Below are 19,221 nucleotides of genomic sequence, written 5' to 3'. Positions count from 1 at the left end.
GTTATATCTAAAGCATTTGACTGCATGTTACATAATTAGACCATGGAAAGCATGGTTCAGTTTAGCAATAGTCCATGACTGTGTAGAGGTTTATCAGGATTTACCTACAGTTCGTGTGGTCTTATCACAAGGATGAAGTGAAAGTGATGAAACAAAAATAAACATGGCTAAATCCTGATATACCCACACATAGGAGTGGATTATTGTTATTATACAATGACATTATTTAAAAAACAAAAGAAGTGACTTACCTTTTCTAAATAATGTCAGTGTACGAATGTACTTTAGCGTTCTTCTGCACTTTCTTCCTTCTTATAGACGTGTGAAGCAGTTACTGCACATGTGTGCATCATGTAAAAGGGGACCACGCACAGTATGCATTTATTATTCTGGGTTCTGTTGCATTTTAAAAAAAAATGGGTTTCAGGGTACTCTCTTCTTGCAGGTACTTCTCCCTGGAATCCCAAACTATGTCTTTAATTGATCATTTTAATTTTAATTGATTTTTTAATTAATACCTGCCTATGTTTATGTGTATTGAGTGCTTTGTTTCCCAGACTTATTTTGGCAAATTAGTTAAAACTGTATTTTTTTCCATTTTATACTGTTTTATGCAGAAATAAATGACAGATTGTGATAAATGAGTTAGATAGTTGTGGGAAAAATAAATATGACAGATTGTGATTCATAGGTTAGATAGCTGTGTGAAAAAGTAAGTATCCCTGTGGCATGCTACCAAACTGTTTCCTGTGGATTTATTATAAGCACTCTGACTTGAGCTGTCCAACCAGCAAGCACATTTTTAAATGTTATCATTTGCTTATTGTAGAATTAGGTTTAAATCTCTATATAGTAAAATGAATAGATAGTTGGCTAAAGGATAGTATTATATCTTTTAGTAAAAATTCAACCTGAAAAAATATAACTACTGGTTTGGACTGGGATGAATTCTATTTAATTTTGTGCTTTTGACTTTATCAACCACAACAAAATTCTGGACTTCAAGTTATGCAGATGACTGCAAGATTTGGGCCATAATAGAAAATAATTATGATAACGAAGCCCTAAAATGATTTAAGTTACATTGCTGAATAGGCTGAAATGGATGGGTCTGTAGTTTAATGTAGGTAAAAGTAAAGTAGCATTTCATGGTGTATTTGGAAAATAAGTATCCAGATGAGTAATCCTTACCTTGAAGTAATACTTGGCATAAAATAAGTATCCAGATGAGTAATCCTTACCTTGAAGTAATACTTGGCATAAAAGATCTAAGAGTAATTAATAGATCTGATTTGTCTACAATGCAGCATGTCATTAATAGAAATGCCAGAGCAGGGTTGCAAGTAGGTCTAATACAAACCAGTGTGGAATCCACATATTTCAATGAAGTAAGGACTTTATAGCACTAATCAGACCAGTAATAGAATACAATGTAGTCTTTTGTCAACTGACAGCTGCAGAACTAGACGTATTAGAATCAGTCCAAAGGATGAACACCATTACATATATTTCTTACTCTGACAGATGAACAACTTACCATGTACCGTATTCTTTATAGGCTATTAGGTGGAAAGCAACATGTGGCTGTGGGGTCTATTCTGCCACCTATTTACCTGTTTGACTAAACAGAATGGGTATCCTGATATTTCTAATGCAATCAATAACTGTTACCGGGTAATCTTTGGTGCATGCTATGACATATATGTTGACATCCATATATGTTTGTGTGCATTTAATTATTTTACTTGATAGATTGATTGAGTCGTGGTCAGTTAGTCGTACTAGTCCTATGCCTTCTTTTTAAGTGATGATTGTTGTAATATTTATACAGACTGGACCCTTAAAACATTCCCCTACATTAATTTAACCTGGAATTTTTAGCTGAAATGAGGAGTGAAGATTATAATGAGATTTGTTATAGAATGTTTCATAAAACTACCCACGCTCTTTCTGATTTAAATATCATGGGATTTTTAACAGCCACCTAAGCTATGGACATTTAGGAATGCAATACTCACCCTCACACATTAGATTTGTGTTGTAAATCAAAGTACTTGGTGTGAGAAAAGAAAGCACAGCCTTCAGATCTTCTTAGCATCAAAGGAAAATGTGTTACCTGAAGAACCAGTTATCCTCACTGTCTCAGCAAATAACACATTTACATTTGTTGATAGTGATTTAAGTCATATGTTTCGCTTTTTCTCTTTTTTGGGCCAGCCAGAACACAGCAGTGGCCACTAACTGCTATTTTAAGACAATGTTTCCCAGTCTGCAGTATTGCCCAATGTATTTGCTGTAATAACGTTGAGTAAATTAGATTCTTAAGCTAGTCTGTTCACCATTTGCTTTCATTTCACACAAATTCATTTTTGTTAAAGAGTTACATGGACAGCTGTGAATATATCCAAGTTAGAATAACAAATGGTGCGTCAAGCACATTCCCCTTTTTCTCTCAAGATTAAAATAATTTGACTCATTGAGTTTCTCTGACAGTCCATTTAAGGCAGACAAGAACTATTGGGTTACCTCTGTTTAAGGCCTATGGCATGCTCTGAGAAAGCTATATGACAAACGTTACATCTTTTTACTGAGCAAATCTCTGTTCAATTTTATTCCTAACTTATTTAAAAGATCATCAGGACTGACATCATCACTTATGATAGTTGCTGTTAAAGATGTTTGGCAAGTGAATACCTTGTAAATAACCCATAGTCTTCCCTGTTGTAAAACATTTAAGATTGTTTTAGAATGACAGGAAAGGACTATGGGCTAGAGTTGTCCAGCTGCCTCTTATCCTTTGTTTAAAACGAAGATGAGAATTGACTGAGAATTAAGCAGTCATGATAAAAAACAGCAACAGTTGAACAAAAAAACCTATATCAAGAAAACAAAGCTTTCAGGTTAAGAAACCCTTTCTCAATGTATAACAAATGGTACATTCAAACAAATATACATACAAAAAATTAATTAAATATAAAATAACATATTAAATATTTGTGTCAACCAGACAACATCATAAAAAATATTAATAAAAAAAATTTTTTAGCCTAGTCTGTTGTATCCTAGTCAAACAGGTTTTAATGATACACTTGCATTCAAGCCAGGATCCAAAAAGGTTATAAATCCCCTCCTCTATTAGTCACTAATACACAATCAATCACCCGTTAGACTTATGCTCTATAATTCTCTCCTATATCTTACAACATTTATTTATCTTGTTGTAATAGTAAAATCCTTGTACTGAAAACTGATTTTAAAGTCCGTCCGCCTTTCATAGAAGGAAGCGGGGTTTTATCACCACAACACTAACAAACTCTTTCTTGTAAAAAAAGCACCTTTCCAGTATTTTATTTATATTCTGATGGCATATGTCCATGGAATTAAACAAAGTAATGAATCTGTTGTATTAATAGTATTATTATGTTTAGTAACTCTTTATAATTATGTCCGAAAATTCTATCTTAAACTTCAAAAGTAGTTGTGTTATTTAAAAATGAAACATACTGCAAAAGGAAGAAACAATCATCTACAAACCTCTGGTAAAAATAAGATTACAAGGTTGGCATATGTTTTGCACCGATGTACCCACCACCCCCTGTTTGCTGCAAATAACAATATTATCAAATAAAAATATTTTGTTTCTGCAAATGTTTTCTACATGTTGTTAAAGTTAGAACAATGTGGCAAAAACTTTCTAATATTATCTATAATTGCGGGTCATTGGGAAGTAAAGTAATAAATAATCCATGGCCACCATATATATATATACACTATTAATATATCTAATTCCTTCATACTCATATAACAGCTTATTCAATTTAACAAGAAAATCAATGGTCATCACTATTATTTTACAACCAGCCAACAAGGGCAACAAGGGTCTCAACTGTCTCTGTAAATATGAAACTCAGTATCCAGCCCTTGCCAGACACACAATAGGTCTCATCGGACTATCCCTAGATTTCTGTAGCTTTAGGGATACTATATAATTGCGGTATGACAGGACATGATACAGTGAAGAAATGAAACAAATCTACGAAATATCATTTGACAATTATTCACATAACTAATATGTTCTTCACTTCCAAAACTGATATCTGCTTATGCTATCTCATCTCCAAGCAAAGACAGCAGATTTTGCATATACACACATTTGTCCATAATAACTGTGGAGCCTCCTTTGTCCGCTTGCTTAATTATGATATTCGGATTTTCCTTCAGTTCATTCATAGCTGCATATTCAGGTTGTGTAAAAGTCTCTGAAGGGTTTTTTTTTACAATCAAAAGCCTGCCTAATCTCATGCTCACATAGATCATTAAATGCTATTAAAATAGGAGGATAACTCTCATAAAGACACTACGCCCTTTACATAAATTAGAATCATAACATTCATTTTAAAATTAGCTTCAATGCTATCGATCTAATGAACAATTTTAAATCTGTTAAACTGTAACGGGTGGGTATAAATCCCAGTCCTTTACTCAACACAGAGATATGTTCTTTACTTAATGGAAAAGTTGACAAATTTATAATACCTGCCATTACCTCCTGCCTATTTTGAGCTGTTTCCACTACCAAATTGGTATCCCTATGCTTTGTTCTTCCCCGAACTCGACCTAGAAACAGCATTCTTCTCCTTGTCCTCACTCCGTTCCGCTTGTTGCAATTGGAAAGGTCTATTAAAAGATTGACAAAGTTTGTTGTGATGTATGTGACGAAGAATTCACTTCCCCTTCAGTACCAGACACAGCATGGGTATCTGCACCAGCCTTATCCACAGCTTGTAGCCTATCATCTACTCTTGATGACGCATGGACCACTATCCAACTCAATCTTCACAGTCTGCCCCTCCTTTGGCGGTAAATTTAAAGGTACATTGACCAGTTCGGGAAAAACATCCAGTGAGTCTAAAGATGTACCCTGAAATGATTGTTTTGTAGAACATGGAACATCTTTATTCACTACACCAGTAGATCTAGTCCTACGATCTACAGTGTTGTGATTTATCTCATTTTTAGGCCAAGAGAATATATTCCCTGCTTGGTAATCAGCCATATCTCAAAGTATTTTCCTTTTCTTTACAGTTTCTAGTCGATCATCCAAGGAACTTAATCTGTCCATCATGGAATGATACAGCGACTGCATGTTAATAAAGCATGACATGGACAATAACTCATCTTCCAGTGCTATAATTTCAGCTTTCAGCTCTTCTTCAATATTAATAAAAAACTTATTCATTAATAACATATAGTCTTTACTTAACTTGAGATTTAAACACTGCCACTGCTTAAGTAGCTCAGGATACGTGTTGCCATAAGAAGGCATTTTAAGGATTCTTAGGCCACGCGGAGCTATGCCTTGTTCTATATAGGCATCAAAGCTAAAGAGCTGCCATTGCAAACACTTGAAAGCTCCAACCTTTCTCCCCAGAGCTTGTATTTTCCGCTCAAAGTCTAATGTATTCGTAGTTGGAACAGACTCCTTATCCAGAGCTAACGGAACATTAGATGCAAGCTGTAGAAGAGGATTAATTTTTTTTTCAAAAAGAAACTTTAATCGATTCTGAACATCCATTCTATGGCTGCAACAGGCTTAAGCGAAACCCAACTTCAGGACAGATAAAAGTCCACAAACGAAACACCAATGAAAAGTCAAGATAAAAAACAGCAACAGTTGAGCAAAAAAACCTTTATCAAGAAAACAAAGCTTTCAGGTTAAGAAACCCTTTCTCAGTGTATAACAAAAGGTACATTCAAAACACCTGTATAAATACAAACCAAAACGATCATGTGACCGGCAGCGTTTAAATCTCAAGTTAAGTAAAGACTATATGTTATTAATGAATAAGTTTTTTATTAATATTGAAGAAGAGCTGAAAGCTGAAATTATAGCACTGGAAGATGAGTTATTGTCCATGTCATGCTTTATTAACATGCAGTCGCTGTATCATTCCATGATGGACAGATTAAGTTCCTTGGATGATCGACTAGAAACTGTAAAGAAAAGGAAAATACTTCGAGATATGGCTGATTACCAAGCAGGGAATATATTCTCTTGGCCTAAAAATGAGATAAATCACAACACTGTAGATCATAGGACTAGATCTACTGGTGTAGTGAATAAAGATGTTCCATGTTTTATAAAACAATCATTTCAGGGTACATCTTTAGATTCACTGGATATTTTTCCCGAACTGGTCAATGTACCTTTAAATTTACTGCCAAAGGAGGGGCAGACTGTGACGATTGAGTTGGATAGTGGTCCACTGCGGAATGCGTCATCAAGAGTAGATGATAGGCTACAAGCCGTGGATAAGGCTGGTACAGATACCCATGCTGTGTCTGGTACTGAAGGGGAAGTGAATTCTTCGTCACATACATCTCAACAAACTTTGTCAATCTTTTTTAATAGACCTTTCCAATTGCAACAAGCGGAACGGGTAAAGGACAAGGAGATGAATGCTGTTTCTAGGTCAAGTATACCAATTTGGTAGTAAATGAAAGAAAACAGCTCAAAATAGCCAGGAGGTAATGGCAGGTATTATAAATTTGTCAACTTTACCATTAAGTAAAGAACATATCTCTGTGTTGAGTAAAGGACTGGGATTTATATCCACCGAAAGTTTTAACAGATTTAAAATTGTTCATTAGATCGATAGCATTGAAGCTAATTTTTAAAAATGAATGTTATGATTCTAATTTATGTAAAAGGCGTAGTGTCTTTATGCCGAGTTATCCTCCTATTTTAATAGCATTTAATGATCTATGTGAGCATGAGATTAGGCAGGCTTTTGATTGTAAGAAAACCTTCAGAGACTTTAATTTTACACAACCTGAATATGCAGCTATGAATGAACTGAAGGAAAATCTGAATATCTTAATTAAGCAAGCGGACAAAGGAGGCTCCACAGTTATTATGGACAAATGTGTGTATATGCAATCTGTACTGTCTTTGCTTGAGGATGAGATAGCATTTAAGCAGATATCAGTTTTGGAAGTGAAGAGACATATTAGTTATGTGAATATGTGCGTGTATGAGCTTCAATTGTCAAATGATATTTCGTTAGATTTGTTTCATTTCTTCACTGTATCATGTCCTGTCATACCGCAATTATATGGTATCCCTAAAGTACACAAATCTAGGGATAGTCCCCCGATGAGACCTATTGTGTCTGGCAAGGGCTGGATAACTGAGCCGATTTCCTTGTATTTACAGAGACAGTTGCAGCCCTTGTTGGCTGGTTGTAAAAGAGTACTTAATGATACCATTGATTTTCTTGTTAAATTGAATCGCTGTTATATGAGTATGAAGGAATTAGATGTTAATATTAATAGTGTATATATGGTGGCCATGGATATTAATTCATTATTTACTGTCATTCCCAATGACCACGGTATAGATTATATAAGAAGTTTTTTAACACATTGTTCTAACTTTACAACAAGGCATGTAGAAAACATTTGCATGCTATTGGATTTGGTCTTAAGAAACAATATATTTTTATTTGATAATAATTGTTATTTGCAGCAAACAGGGGTGGCAATGGGTACACCGGTGGCAAACACATATGCCAACCTTGTCCTCTATCAATGGGAGAAGAAATATGTGAGTGATGGTGTGAAATTTTTGAATGACAATCTTATTTTTTACCAGAGGTTTGTAGATGATTGTTTCTTCCTTTGGAAAGGTACCCTACCTGACCTTATGCAGTATGTTTCATTTTTAAATAACACAACTACTTTTTTGAAGTTTAAGATAGAATTTTTGGACATAATTATAAATTTCTTGGATATTACAGTTACTAAACATAATAATACTATTAATACAACTGTATTTAAGAAGGAGGTAGCATCCGGTAGGTATCTTCATGCAACTAGTATGCACGCACCTCATGTATTCAGGGGCATAGTTAAAGCTCAAATGGCCAGGGTCAGCAGACTGAATACTGCTAATGATACATTTTTAAAACAAGTAGATGAAGCTTATGGTGAATTTAAGAAAAGTGGTTACCCTATAGAATTACTTTCAAATGTTAGGGAACATGTAATATCTCATAGGGACACACTTTATGAATCCATCTTCCTTAAGACATCCGGGATGGGAAATGAGTCAATAGGTCCCCCAAGGAGTGAGTTTGGCTTAAGATTCATTACTTTGTTTAATTCCATGACATATGCCATCAGGAATATAATAACCAAATACTGGAAGGTGCTTTTAGCACAAGAAGAGGTTAAGTTGTTAGTGGGTGATAAACCCCGTTTCAGCTACAGGAACATGCGGACTTTAAAGAGTACGCTTGGGTACAAGGATTTTACTATTACAAGACCTGGAATAAATGTTGCAAACAGATATGGCACTTATGCTTGCCATAATTGTAGCTGTTGTAAGGATATACTTAAATGTGAAAGTACCATGTCACTCCAAATCGATAATTTTAATTTTATTCATCCTGTGTCAAAAAAGGTATTTACCTTTCATTGTTATGCCACTTGCATCACTAGCAATGTGGTTTATTTGGCAACTTGTGAGATCTGCTCATCGTTCTATGTTGGAAAAACTACTAGGAAATTCAAGGAGAGAATTATAGAGCATAAGTCTAACATTAGACTGCGCAGTGAAACTAATGCGTTGTCCAAGCATATTCAAACTTGTGGTATTACCCATCGATTTAAATTTAGGGTGATTGATTGTGTATTAGTGACTAGTAGAGGAGGGGATTTATCTAACCTTTTGGACCTTAGGGAGTATGAATGGATTGTGAGGTTTTCGGCTGATGTGTTTCCTGGCTTGAATACAAGTGTATCATTAAAACCTGTTTTGACTAGGATACAACAGACTAGGCTAAAATGATTTTTTATATTAATATTTTATGATGTTGTCTGGTTGACACAAATATTTAACATGTATTTTTATATGTATTTTAATTTTTTGTATGTATATTTGCTTATAATTAATCATGTGATCTTGGCTGCGGGTCACGTGATCGTTTTGGTTTGTACTTATACAGGTGTTTTGAATGTACCTTTTGTTATACATTGAGAAAGGGTTTCTTAACCAATTAAGCAGTCATGCCAGTCTCCTTCAAAGAATGCAGAATGAATGTAGCATGCTTGACTCTTCACATTACTAGGACTTCAAGTACTTCAAAGTAAACAAGAATTTGTCAGTGCCAAATGATGGGTTGTACAGAATGTGATCTACAGTAATAGTGGTTAAAGCTGTATGCTCAACAAGATGAGAAAGTGTGCAACAGAGGAGAATCTGAAAAATAGAGTAGAAATGGACTATTTTCTGATGCTGTATTAAACAATATTAATATTGGGGGTCTGAATGGGGGGTGGAGGTTGGCAGTCAACTGTCAAAAAAAAAAAAAGGATTTACCAGAATTTTTTATCAAGATGTATTATGTTGACAAGGACTTGTCATGGAATAGATGTATCACTGCCCCCATTCCTTCACAGACACTGCAAATATTGTGACCCTGCATTTTTTCTGGAAGGTTCGCTGTATATGGTTCAAATAATTCTCAGTGTATCTTTATAACTTTTCTTCAAGAGGTGTCTTGAAAAGTCATTTTACAGAGATGCCTAGTATGCCATCATGAGCTGTAAAAGCAAACTAAACTAAAATAAAATAAATAAAAATATAAAAATAAAATAAATCCACCAATTCATTGTTGTCTCCATAGTTCAACTTGCAAACAGTTTTTTAGAAGGATATTTATGTTCATATACCAATAAGTGGAAAATTACACTGGTTATATTTGTCTTTTAGTTTTCATTGATATTGCCCATTGTTCTTTCCTGCAAAATCAATATATTCAATTAATTGATTTACTTCAATATCTTATTATTATCTAGCAGATATATATGACCTCAAAAATATATTTTTCTATAATTATTTCAACAAAAATAACAAATACATTTAATAACAGTCTTTTTATGCAAAAGTTGCATATCACTCTGTCATGAAACTTAAATTAGTGCATGTTTTTAAAAGCTGAACAAGGCATTGTTTCCAGAGTAAATTGATGATACTTGTTTGTTTGTTTGTCTTTCGGCTTTTTTCCGGTAAGGGGTCGCCACAGCAGAACTCTGGTCTAATAATGATTGGCAGTAGATTTTTACAAAATGCCGAGGTGCCAGCTCGACGCCCAACCTACAATGAAGGCACGCCCATTTATGCACGCATGTCTTTCGAATGCTACCCAACCGCGGGGAGGACATGCAGACTCCACACAGAAGGCACTCCCAAGCCAAGCCAAGAATCGAGCGGGAGAACCTTTTGCTGTGAGGTAACAACGCTACCGCCATACCACCGCAGTAGACCACCGTAAATTGATGATACTACAAAGTAATAACGTGTCAATCAATGTGCACCTAGAATTTGTCAAATTATTGCACATGAAAACTACAATGTTCTAGTACCACCATTTAATGGAGTAGGAGTAAAGTTTCTTTGTGGAATATGATACATTTTCAGAGCTTAGCTTTACTGAGCAGTACAGTTAAAAATGCACCTATATAGGAATGTGAACAATTTCACCAACATAGGAAAATTGCCCCATACCCGTAAAGCTTGTGCAGTGTAACATTTTGAATTCACTAGTTACCTTTTGAGCTTTGTGGTTGAGTCAAGTTAAAAGGAAAAAGAATTCAGACTGTAGCACTGTCATAAGCCTAACCTATATGGTTGACAGTGGAAATATTAAAATATGATTAGAGATATGGTTAGGGACAAGTAGAAAATATTAAGTGGAAGGAGTAGGATATACCAGATGACAGGCACATCTTCAAAGCTTTTTTAATAGGAAAGTTTCAAATTTAAAAAATATTTTTGAGACAAATACAAATGGTGATGAAGTAATTTATGGTAAAAAGGGGTACCTTTAAATGTCAGTCTTGAAGCATAGGTGTATATATATATATATATATATATATATATATATATATATATATATATATATATATATATATATATATATATATATATATATATATACATATATGTGTGTGTGTGTGTGTGTATGTGTGAGAGTCAATTATTATTTTTCACACACTTAGGACATATGCAGCCACTGGTGTTTTTAATTGCAATTCTGAATATGTGGCATACAATTCATTATGCATGATGTGATTTATTTTATGTCACCAAATAGGTTCATAGGTTCATAGGTGTGTACTAGGCTAATGGCCCTGGAGCCTTTACAAGCCTAGCCGATAGGATTACTCTGGCATCATCCCACCAACCTTAGTCCCTAGTGCCTCTGTCGAGTAGAGCCACTGGAGTGATCCCTGGGGTGAATTTTCTATTTCCCATCCACTCATCAAGATTTCTCTTGAAGAGGGCCAGTGAAGTGCTCTGCTTGACATGTATGGGAAGTCTATGCCATAGTATGGGCAGTCTCTGTGTTATGAACCTGTAACTCCAGCATGTTCTATTGATTGTGGTAGTGAGGTTGAGGTCTCTCAAGTGTGTGGTGTGGAGGGATTGTGATTTCTTTAGATGTAGCATTTCTAACAGAGCTGGGTCAGACATGCCTTTGTAAGTCAAGCAGAGATCACCTCTAAGTAGGTGATATGAGACAGAGAATAGTTGGAGTTTTTTGAGTCTGTCCATATAGGACAAGTGTTTAAGGCCTAGGATCTTCTTTGTGAGGTACTTTTGTGGCCAAATGGGGCATTGTACTTGATGATTGGCCTAATGAGGGAAGAGTGGAGGAAGACAATGACCTCTTTCTTCCTGGATGCAAAATGCTTAGTAATGAGATGTGCCACATAAAAGGACTTTCTGACCACAGTGGCAACGTGGTGGTCAAAAGAGAGGTTGCTGTCAACCTGTGTTCCCAGATCTCTTATAACACCTTCTGTGTTCAGTGGACTACTGTCAATGTGGTAATTCAAGGAAACCAGGTTCTTCCCAATGGGGATGAAGATACATTTTGTGGCATTGAGCTTAAGGCCAGGGTTCTGACACTAGTTGTTGGTCTCATTGAGGCCTTTCTGTAGGTTGTTAGCATCACTTGAGGAGTTAATAATAGCTCCCAACTTGCAATCATCTGTGAACTTTGTCAGCCAGAGTCCCTTCATGTTGGTCTGGACTTCAAAGAAGTAGATACCAAACAGGAGAGGACCCAGGACCGAACCCTGTGGGACTCCACTTGTGACTGGTGGCAGTCTGACGTGGAGTCAGCTACTTTCACACTGTGGGTTCTATCTGTGAGCCAGTTTGCAACCCACCTAGTGATATAGGGGTTGATGCCTAGCTTAGTAAGTTTTTCTATGATTCCTGAGTGGGAAATGGTATCAAAGGCCTTTGGCCAGATCAAGGTAGGCTGTATGAACCACCTTACCTTCAACCACAGCTCTGTTAACGGACTCAAAGAAGTCAACCAAGTTGAGCAGGCATGATCTACCCTTCACAAAACCAAACTGTGTAGGATCCAGAGTTTGGAGATTCCTATATCCTTGTTTATTAGGTCCATAATGATGTGTTCCATAGCTTTACATATCAGACTCGTCAGGCTAATGGGGCAATAGTTCCCGGGGTCTGTAGTCGAACCTCCTTTGTGGAGAGGGATGACTGTAGCAGTGCGCCATTCAGTAGGGACAAAGCCTTGAGGTGAGGCTGTGCTTGAACAGGGCACACAGGTGAGGTGCCAGTTCACTTTGTAGTTCATGTAGAATGCAGCCAGGGATACTGTCAGGTCCCATAGAAGCTGTATTCTTGGCCTTGGACAGTGCTGTTTTAACCTGTGCAGCAGCAATACTTGGTGCCTAGCAATCTACTGGTATTGTGATTGGTCCTTGGGTGGGGGTGGGGGGGTAAAGTTAGCACTGAATCTGTTTGCCATTATATTTGCAATATCTGTTAGTTCAGTATAGGAGACACCATTGTGCAGTAGCTCAGAGCAAATCTGGGTATTGCCATGGGGATTCTTTACATAACTATACAAGACCTTGTGGTTGTATTTACTGTCTGCTGCAATTCTGTTTTCATAGCTAGCTTTAGAGGATTTGATGAGGGATCTCAACCTTTTGCTGAGGCTGATAAGGGAGTCTTTCCAGTCTAGGGACTTCACCTTATTCCACATCAGTTTCCTCCTTCTGTTGTAGAGTTTGTTTATGGTAGGGGACCACCAGATTGACTTCCTTTTTTTTGAGGAGAGCATCTTAGTTCTACTGGGTATGGCGAGATCCAGGCATTTGTGTACATGTTTGTACAGTGCATTGGTGTCTGATATGGTGGTCATGCAACTATTCTCCATTTGCATGGGTGCCATGAAGTTAACCACCTCTGTTTTTAGGAGCCCAGAGTTAGCTTTGCAGAAGTTTATCATGGTGGTTACCTTTGTTGGGGGGGTGGGAGGGATGTGGATTTCCAAGGTGATTAGCTTGTGATCGGATCTAACCAGGGAGGAGTTGACTATTGGTGTGGAGCAATGGCCACCCATGTTAGTAATGACCAGGTCAAGGATGTTGCTACCCCTAGTGGGGGTAAGAATGAGTTGGTCCAGGGCACTGGAATTAATGAATTCCAGAAAGCGTTGGGCAAGTGTATTGGTACATGAGTAGTTTTCTCAGTTAATAGAAGGGTAGTTGAAGTCGCTCAGTATGAGAGTGTTAGGTTGGACCCTAATATTCTCCAGGGTGCTTAGAAATGTGCAGTATGTATCTTGGGACATGGCTGGGGACCTATAGCAGGCTACGACCTGAATTGCATTACCCAATGTTAGCTGCACCTGAAGTATCTCAGATGCGTTATGTTGGGCTACCAGTTTGGAGGTGTGCGCATCTTTTATGAATATGGAGACACCACCAACTTTGGAGGTGTGGAATGAGTTGTAGCCTGGTAGTGCAGGGGTGCTTTCTTCTGCCTTGAACCAGGTCTCTGTTACAGCACAAATGTCTCCATTTTAAGGAGTACTTCGAGCGAGTGCATTTGGAGATTTAGACTACTAGCATTGAGCTGCATGACCCTCAAATTGCATTTGTTTGTAGCTGTTATGGTGGTAATTTGGTCTTTGGAACACTGCCTAAAAAAGGCACTATAGAGGTGGCAAGAGCCTTGCCAGTATCCGGAATCCCAAGGGTGACAGATGCAGGCCATCTCTGGCAAAGCATCAAGGTCTGTTAATCATGTCCTCCCAGGCAGACAGATACTGGAACCCTTAGAATGACACCAGAAACGTAGCCAATTGTTGAATTCAATAATTTTCTGCTTGTACTGTGTTATCATTCTGGGTGATGGTAGGATGCTGCTCTGGGCTGATGTCATACCTGCCTGGGCTACATAACCGAGAGCTCCTCCATGTCTCTTTTCATGTAGTCCAGGGAGGTACATCTCAGGTCATTCACACCCACATGTACAATGACAGAGTCATATTTGTACCTGTTGTTGAGGGACCTGAGGTTGTGCGTTATGCGGTGGATCCTGGGGCCTGACAGGCAGCTGACTGTTACTTTCTCCTTATTCAACCTAGTGAGTGGGAAATCAGTGTGCCTCACTATCGAGTCACCTATGACTAGTGTGTTGAACATGCTGTTTTGCCTCAGGGGCTTTGGTTGAGTGGCACACTGTTTAGGAGAGTTATGTGTCTCGTGATTAGTGTGTTTTGGTGGTCGAGTGCGTTTCTGCCTTGGAGGTCTCTGCTGTTTGGTTAGATTTTTATTGAGAGCCTCCGCAAAGGTGGGTGTGTGGTTTAGGTTTTTATGTGGAGGCAATACTGGTGTGTGTTCTGGAGGGCTATGTGTTCCATGTGGTGTGGTGCAAGTGTTGAGCTTCTCTTCTTGACCAGTTATTCTGGTCTTGGCTGGAGAGTGTGTGGCTTCCAATTTGGATATATAAGTGCATCTTTCACAAGTCTAGGTGTTGAGGGGTAACAGGAGAGGGTTGTCAGTGTACAGGAGGCAGTTGCTACATTGCCTCAGGATGTCCAAGTTCACTAGGTTAATAGGGGAAAGCACAGGGAACTGACTTTTAGACATGCCTGGAGGGGTGGGCATTAATAAGTACTGGAGCTGTTGCCTTGTAAAACGTTTAGTGCTGGTAGCACTTTTGTGTACTACAATAATTGCTACAAGAAGAATGGTAAAGTGCTAAACTAACAAGCTAGTGAAAGTGCAGGATAGAAGAGAACTAGCAGAACTAAGAGAAAAATTAAGAACAGACTTTGGCACTGCTCAGAAGCTTACAGACATTCATGGATACAACAAATCTGTATCTGTACGACATTAGTTACAGGAAAAGTGGGAAACAAGCGCAGATGTGGGCTTTTAAAACAAAATGTTGAATGAGATTGAGAAACTGCCCAAGTGGTCAATAAAGTACAATTAATGAGCCCAAAACTACTCCTCTTGTGGTAGATAGGCTACCTAGTGCTTACCACTCCCACTGATAAGCTAGAAGGCTTCCCCCCAACACAGAAGGCTTGGGAGGGCTCAGAAGCTTACCAACAGTCCTGGAAGCAGTAACTCTGTATCTGGACTAGATTAGTTACATGAAAGGTGAGAAACAAGCGCAAATGCGGGCTTTTAAGCCAAAAAGTTGAAAGAGATGGAAAAAACTGCCCAAATGGCCAATAAACTACATTTTCTGGGCCAGGAAACACTCCTCTTGTGATAGATAGGCTACCTATTACTTACCACTCCCACTGGCAAGCTATATGGCTTCCCTCCAACACAGAAAAGCTTGGAGGCTCAGAAGCTTACACACAGTCCTGGATACAGCAAATCTGTACCTGGACTAGGCTAGTTACAGGAAAGGCGGGAAACAAGTGCAAACACAGTTTTTTAAACCAAAAAGTTGAAAGAGATGAAAAAACTGCCCAAACAGCCAATAAACTACAATTTCTGGGCCAAAACCCACTCCTCTTGTGGTAGATAGGCTACCTAGTGCTTACCACTCCCACTGATAAGCTAGAAGGCTTCCCTCCAACACAGAAAGGCTTGGGGGGGCTCAGAAGCTTACCAACAGTCCTAGATACAGCAAGTCTGTATCTGGACTAGGCTAGTTACAGGAAAGACACCGAACAAATTTAGAATTTATGTATTTATTTATTTATTTATTTATTTATTTATTTATTCATTTACAGAAAAGCAGCTAAAACAGCAGTAAATACAATTCAAATGCAGTGCAGGCTAACACACGAGTGTGTAGCAATATTACGGCAAATACAGTTTAAATAATTGTAATTAAATTAACAAATGATTAAAAACAAGTGCAGAAGACAGTAAATTAGAAGGCTACTAACAAGCAGTAATAAGTGCAGAGCAAGAGTGACTGAACAGATAACAGCACACAGAACAGCAAACTAAGGCAGTTACAATAAGAACAGCTGAATTAAATATATATATATATATATATATATATATATATATATATATATATATATATATATATATGTTGTTGTGTCTTTCGGCTTTTTTCCCGGTTAGGGGTCACCACAGCGGAACTCCGGTCCACTAATGATTGGCAGTAGATTTTTACGTGCCAAGTTGCCAGCTCTGACGCACAACCTTCAACGAAGGTACGCCCATTCACGCATGTCTCCACATAGAAGATGCTCTAGCTGAGAATCGAAAAGGACAACATCATACTGTGAGGCGACAACGCTACCGCAGCATGTATGTATAATTTTTTTTTTTTTTTTTTTGAGGGAGGGAACAGAGCAGGATTAAGAGGCTACAGGGGTTGTCCTTCCCTAATGCTCTCTTTGTATACAGTGGATACAGCTGAAGAGATGGGACTAGTAGGAGTGCTTGAAATCAGAATATGATCTCACTGCACTCAGTTGAGTGAGCAAATGAGATGGGCCCAGAAGTAGTATCCAACTACAAATACAAAGCCACCAAGATTAACACCAAAACAAGAACAGGAAGGGGAGAACTGTAGAGACACACAGACGAAAATTTTGAATTCAATTAATATTTCAGTGAAACAAATAAAATGCAGTACTATACGAAAAACTGCAGATAAAAGTGTACTTAAATTTGCTTATACGTCCAGTTGACTGCAGGTAGATTTAACAAAAAGTTGAAAAACTGATTATGTGAATGCATATATGCAATTATAAATGGGGAATTGGATCAGTATATTATTTAAGTACACAGGACTTTGAAAGTGTGGCCTAAAGGAAAAGGCATCCGACTTAGGATGAGAAGATTTTAGGTTTCAGTCCTGCCATAGCCATCCAAAAAGCAAGAGTGGTAGTTTTTCTTCCCCAATAGCTCCTGGTGATTGCATTAGGCAATGAGTATATCATTTGAATCATGTGTGGGTTCAATACCCAGAAACAGACATTAGATTTTTCTGGTTAGGGTCTGGTATAGTGATTCAGATGTTTACCTCACAGACAAAAAGTGCAAGGTTTGATTCTCACCTTTAAAAGGGAAATTGGTTCAGCAAAAGTGGCCCACAGGAGCAGCTAGCCTAGTACTTAACTATGAACCTATAAGGAAAATGCAGTGGGTTTAAAAAGTTTACTTTTGCTGTATTAGACATACTGCCTGAGAATATTAGGGGAGGTAGTAGGGAGTGATGAGATAGATTACTGTGAATATAAATGGTGCTTAGTTTTAAAGGTATGCTGAGGGCTGGATTTAAACCAGTATGCACATTTCAAATTTTGTTTAAAAGGAACCAAAACATTTAAACAGCATGATACTTTAATAACAGAAATTACGTGTTTTCTAACAACAGGGACAATATGACTGAAGAAAGTGTTTATTGTTTTGATACATTTATTTTTTGTGAATGTACATTTTGAATTTTAATGTTTTTACTATATGTAATTGGTAATGACATTAGTATACCTGTAGAAAATCAAGTTGTATTGGATATGGTTTTAAATACGATGAAGATTTTTGTCTGATTTGGTGTGTGATAAGAGAGAAAAATGCTTACTTTAGTTTTAATAACCTATTTGTCATTGTTTTCCCCTCCATCAAGTGCCTCATTTTGCTTTCACAGACAAGCTGTTACAAGGATTTTCTTTTTTTTTTTTGCCTTAAAGTCTTATAAGTACCTCTGAGAAACACATTTATCCCCCTTAAACTTTCAGTGCACAGCTACATGCACACACTTGTCTACATAATCCTGTCTTGGTTTGTGGTTAACTGTGCCATAGCCTGGCACAAGAAGTTTTTGTTTGAATTCATACTTTATTTTTTACCACTGTTTCTCAATGATGTAAGAAGAAAGGGATAGTTTGTAGAAAAGAAGATTTATTTTAATTTATATTTTGTTGTTTACCTTTAATTTTCACAGATTATTGTTAGAAAGAGATAGATTTTAGACAGGCAAACTCTAGCCATCCCAAGGTGTCAACTATAAATTCACACAGACTACAGAGAGGACAATCCAGAGCTTATCTACACAATCCTGTTTTGGTTTGTGGTTTATTGATCTTTACTTTTAAAAAGAGGTGTGGCTGTGAGATATAGATGTAAAGGAATTCCAACTTTTGTGTGACATTCACAACTATAAGGTCAGGGTAACAACTTCACTGTGTTTAGTACATTTTGGTGACCTTGTGACTAGGATGCATAGGAAAGACTGTTACTGACTGACATATGATTTTTTTTATTCTTGTACACTCCCTTAAAGGGCTTAAAGTAACCAATGTCTATTGATTGCATTTTGTAAAATGATTTACTGTATATATTGTGTTCTACTTCTGCCTCATTTCTGATGCTTCTGCTGTACTAATCTATCTGCCTTTTCTTAGGGCCTCCTACTTCCTTTCTCACAACTCCCATCTTTGTTGTTGCTTCACTCCCTTTATTCCTTTTTATTAATAACCCTGTCTGCTATCCTCCCTGTCTAGTTCTGCTATTTCTATGCTTAGACAAAGGGGTGTACCCAGGATTTTCAAATTTGTACTCATATCTCCCAACAAGCCACACCCACATTAACACTGCTGATCAAGCCACGCCCCTTCATATTGCTGATCTCTGAACAGATCACTGGCAAGTCTATGCCAGGGTAGCACTTACTTACATGAAGAAGCAGCATCAACATTTCATTCCAAAGGTACTTCCTTAAGTCAAAAAACAAAATACCTTTCTATTTACACTAGGGTAGATCAATCAGTTTGCCCCCCCCCCCCCAAGATTACTCTTCTTCACCTTGCAGCTCCTAACCCTTGTAGTGGCTCATTAGAGCTCCAGTAGTGCTGCTGACTAAAGGACTGGCAAGCTCTAGGCAGCACATGCTCCACA

At 37.5% G+C, this 19,221-nt stretch overlaps 1 protein-coding gene across 1 annotated transcript in view; it reads left to right on the top strand.

Moving 5' to 3' along the window:
- The window catches only part of KIRREL3 (kirre like nephrin family adhesion molecule 3), a 2,095,651-nt gene that overhangs the window by 275,611 nt on the left and 1,800,819 nt on the right, over positions 1-19,221 (top strand). The gene's annotated exons all lie outside the window — the stretch shown is intronic.

Source organism: Protopterus annectens, chromosome 8.part0, assembly GCF_019279795.1.
Source record: "Protopterus annectens isolate FY-2018-M chromosome 8.part0, PAN1.0, whole genome shotgun sequence".
Lineage (NCBI taxonomy): Eukaryota > Metazoa > Chordata > Ceratodontiformes > Protopteridae > Protopterus > Protopterus annectens.
The sequence above is the reverse complement of the archived record's forward strand: the minus strand, read 5'-3'. Positions and strand labels throughout refer to the sequence as shown.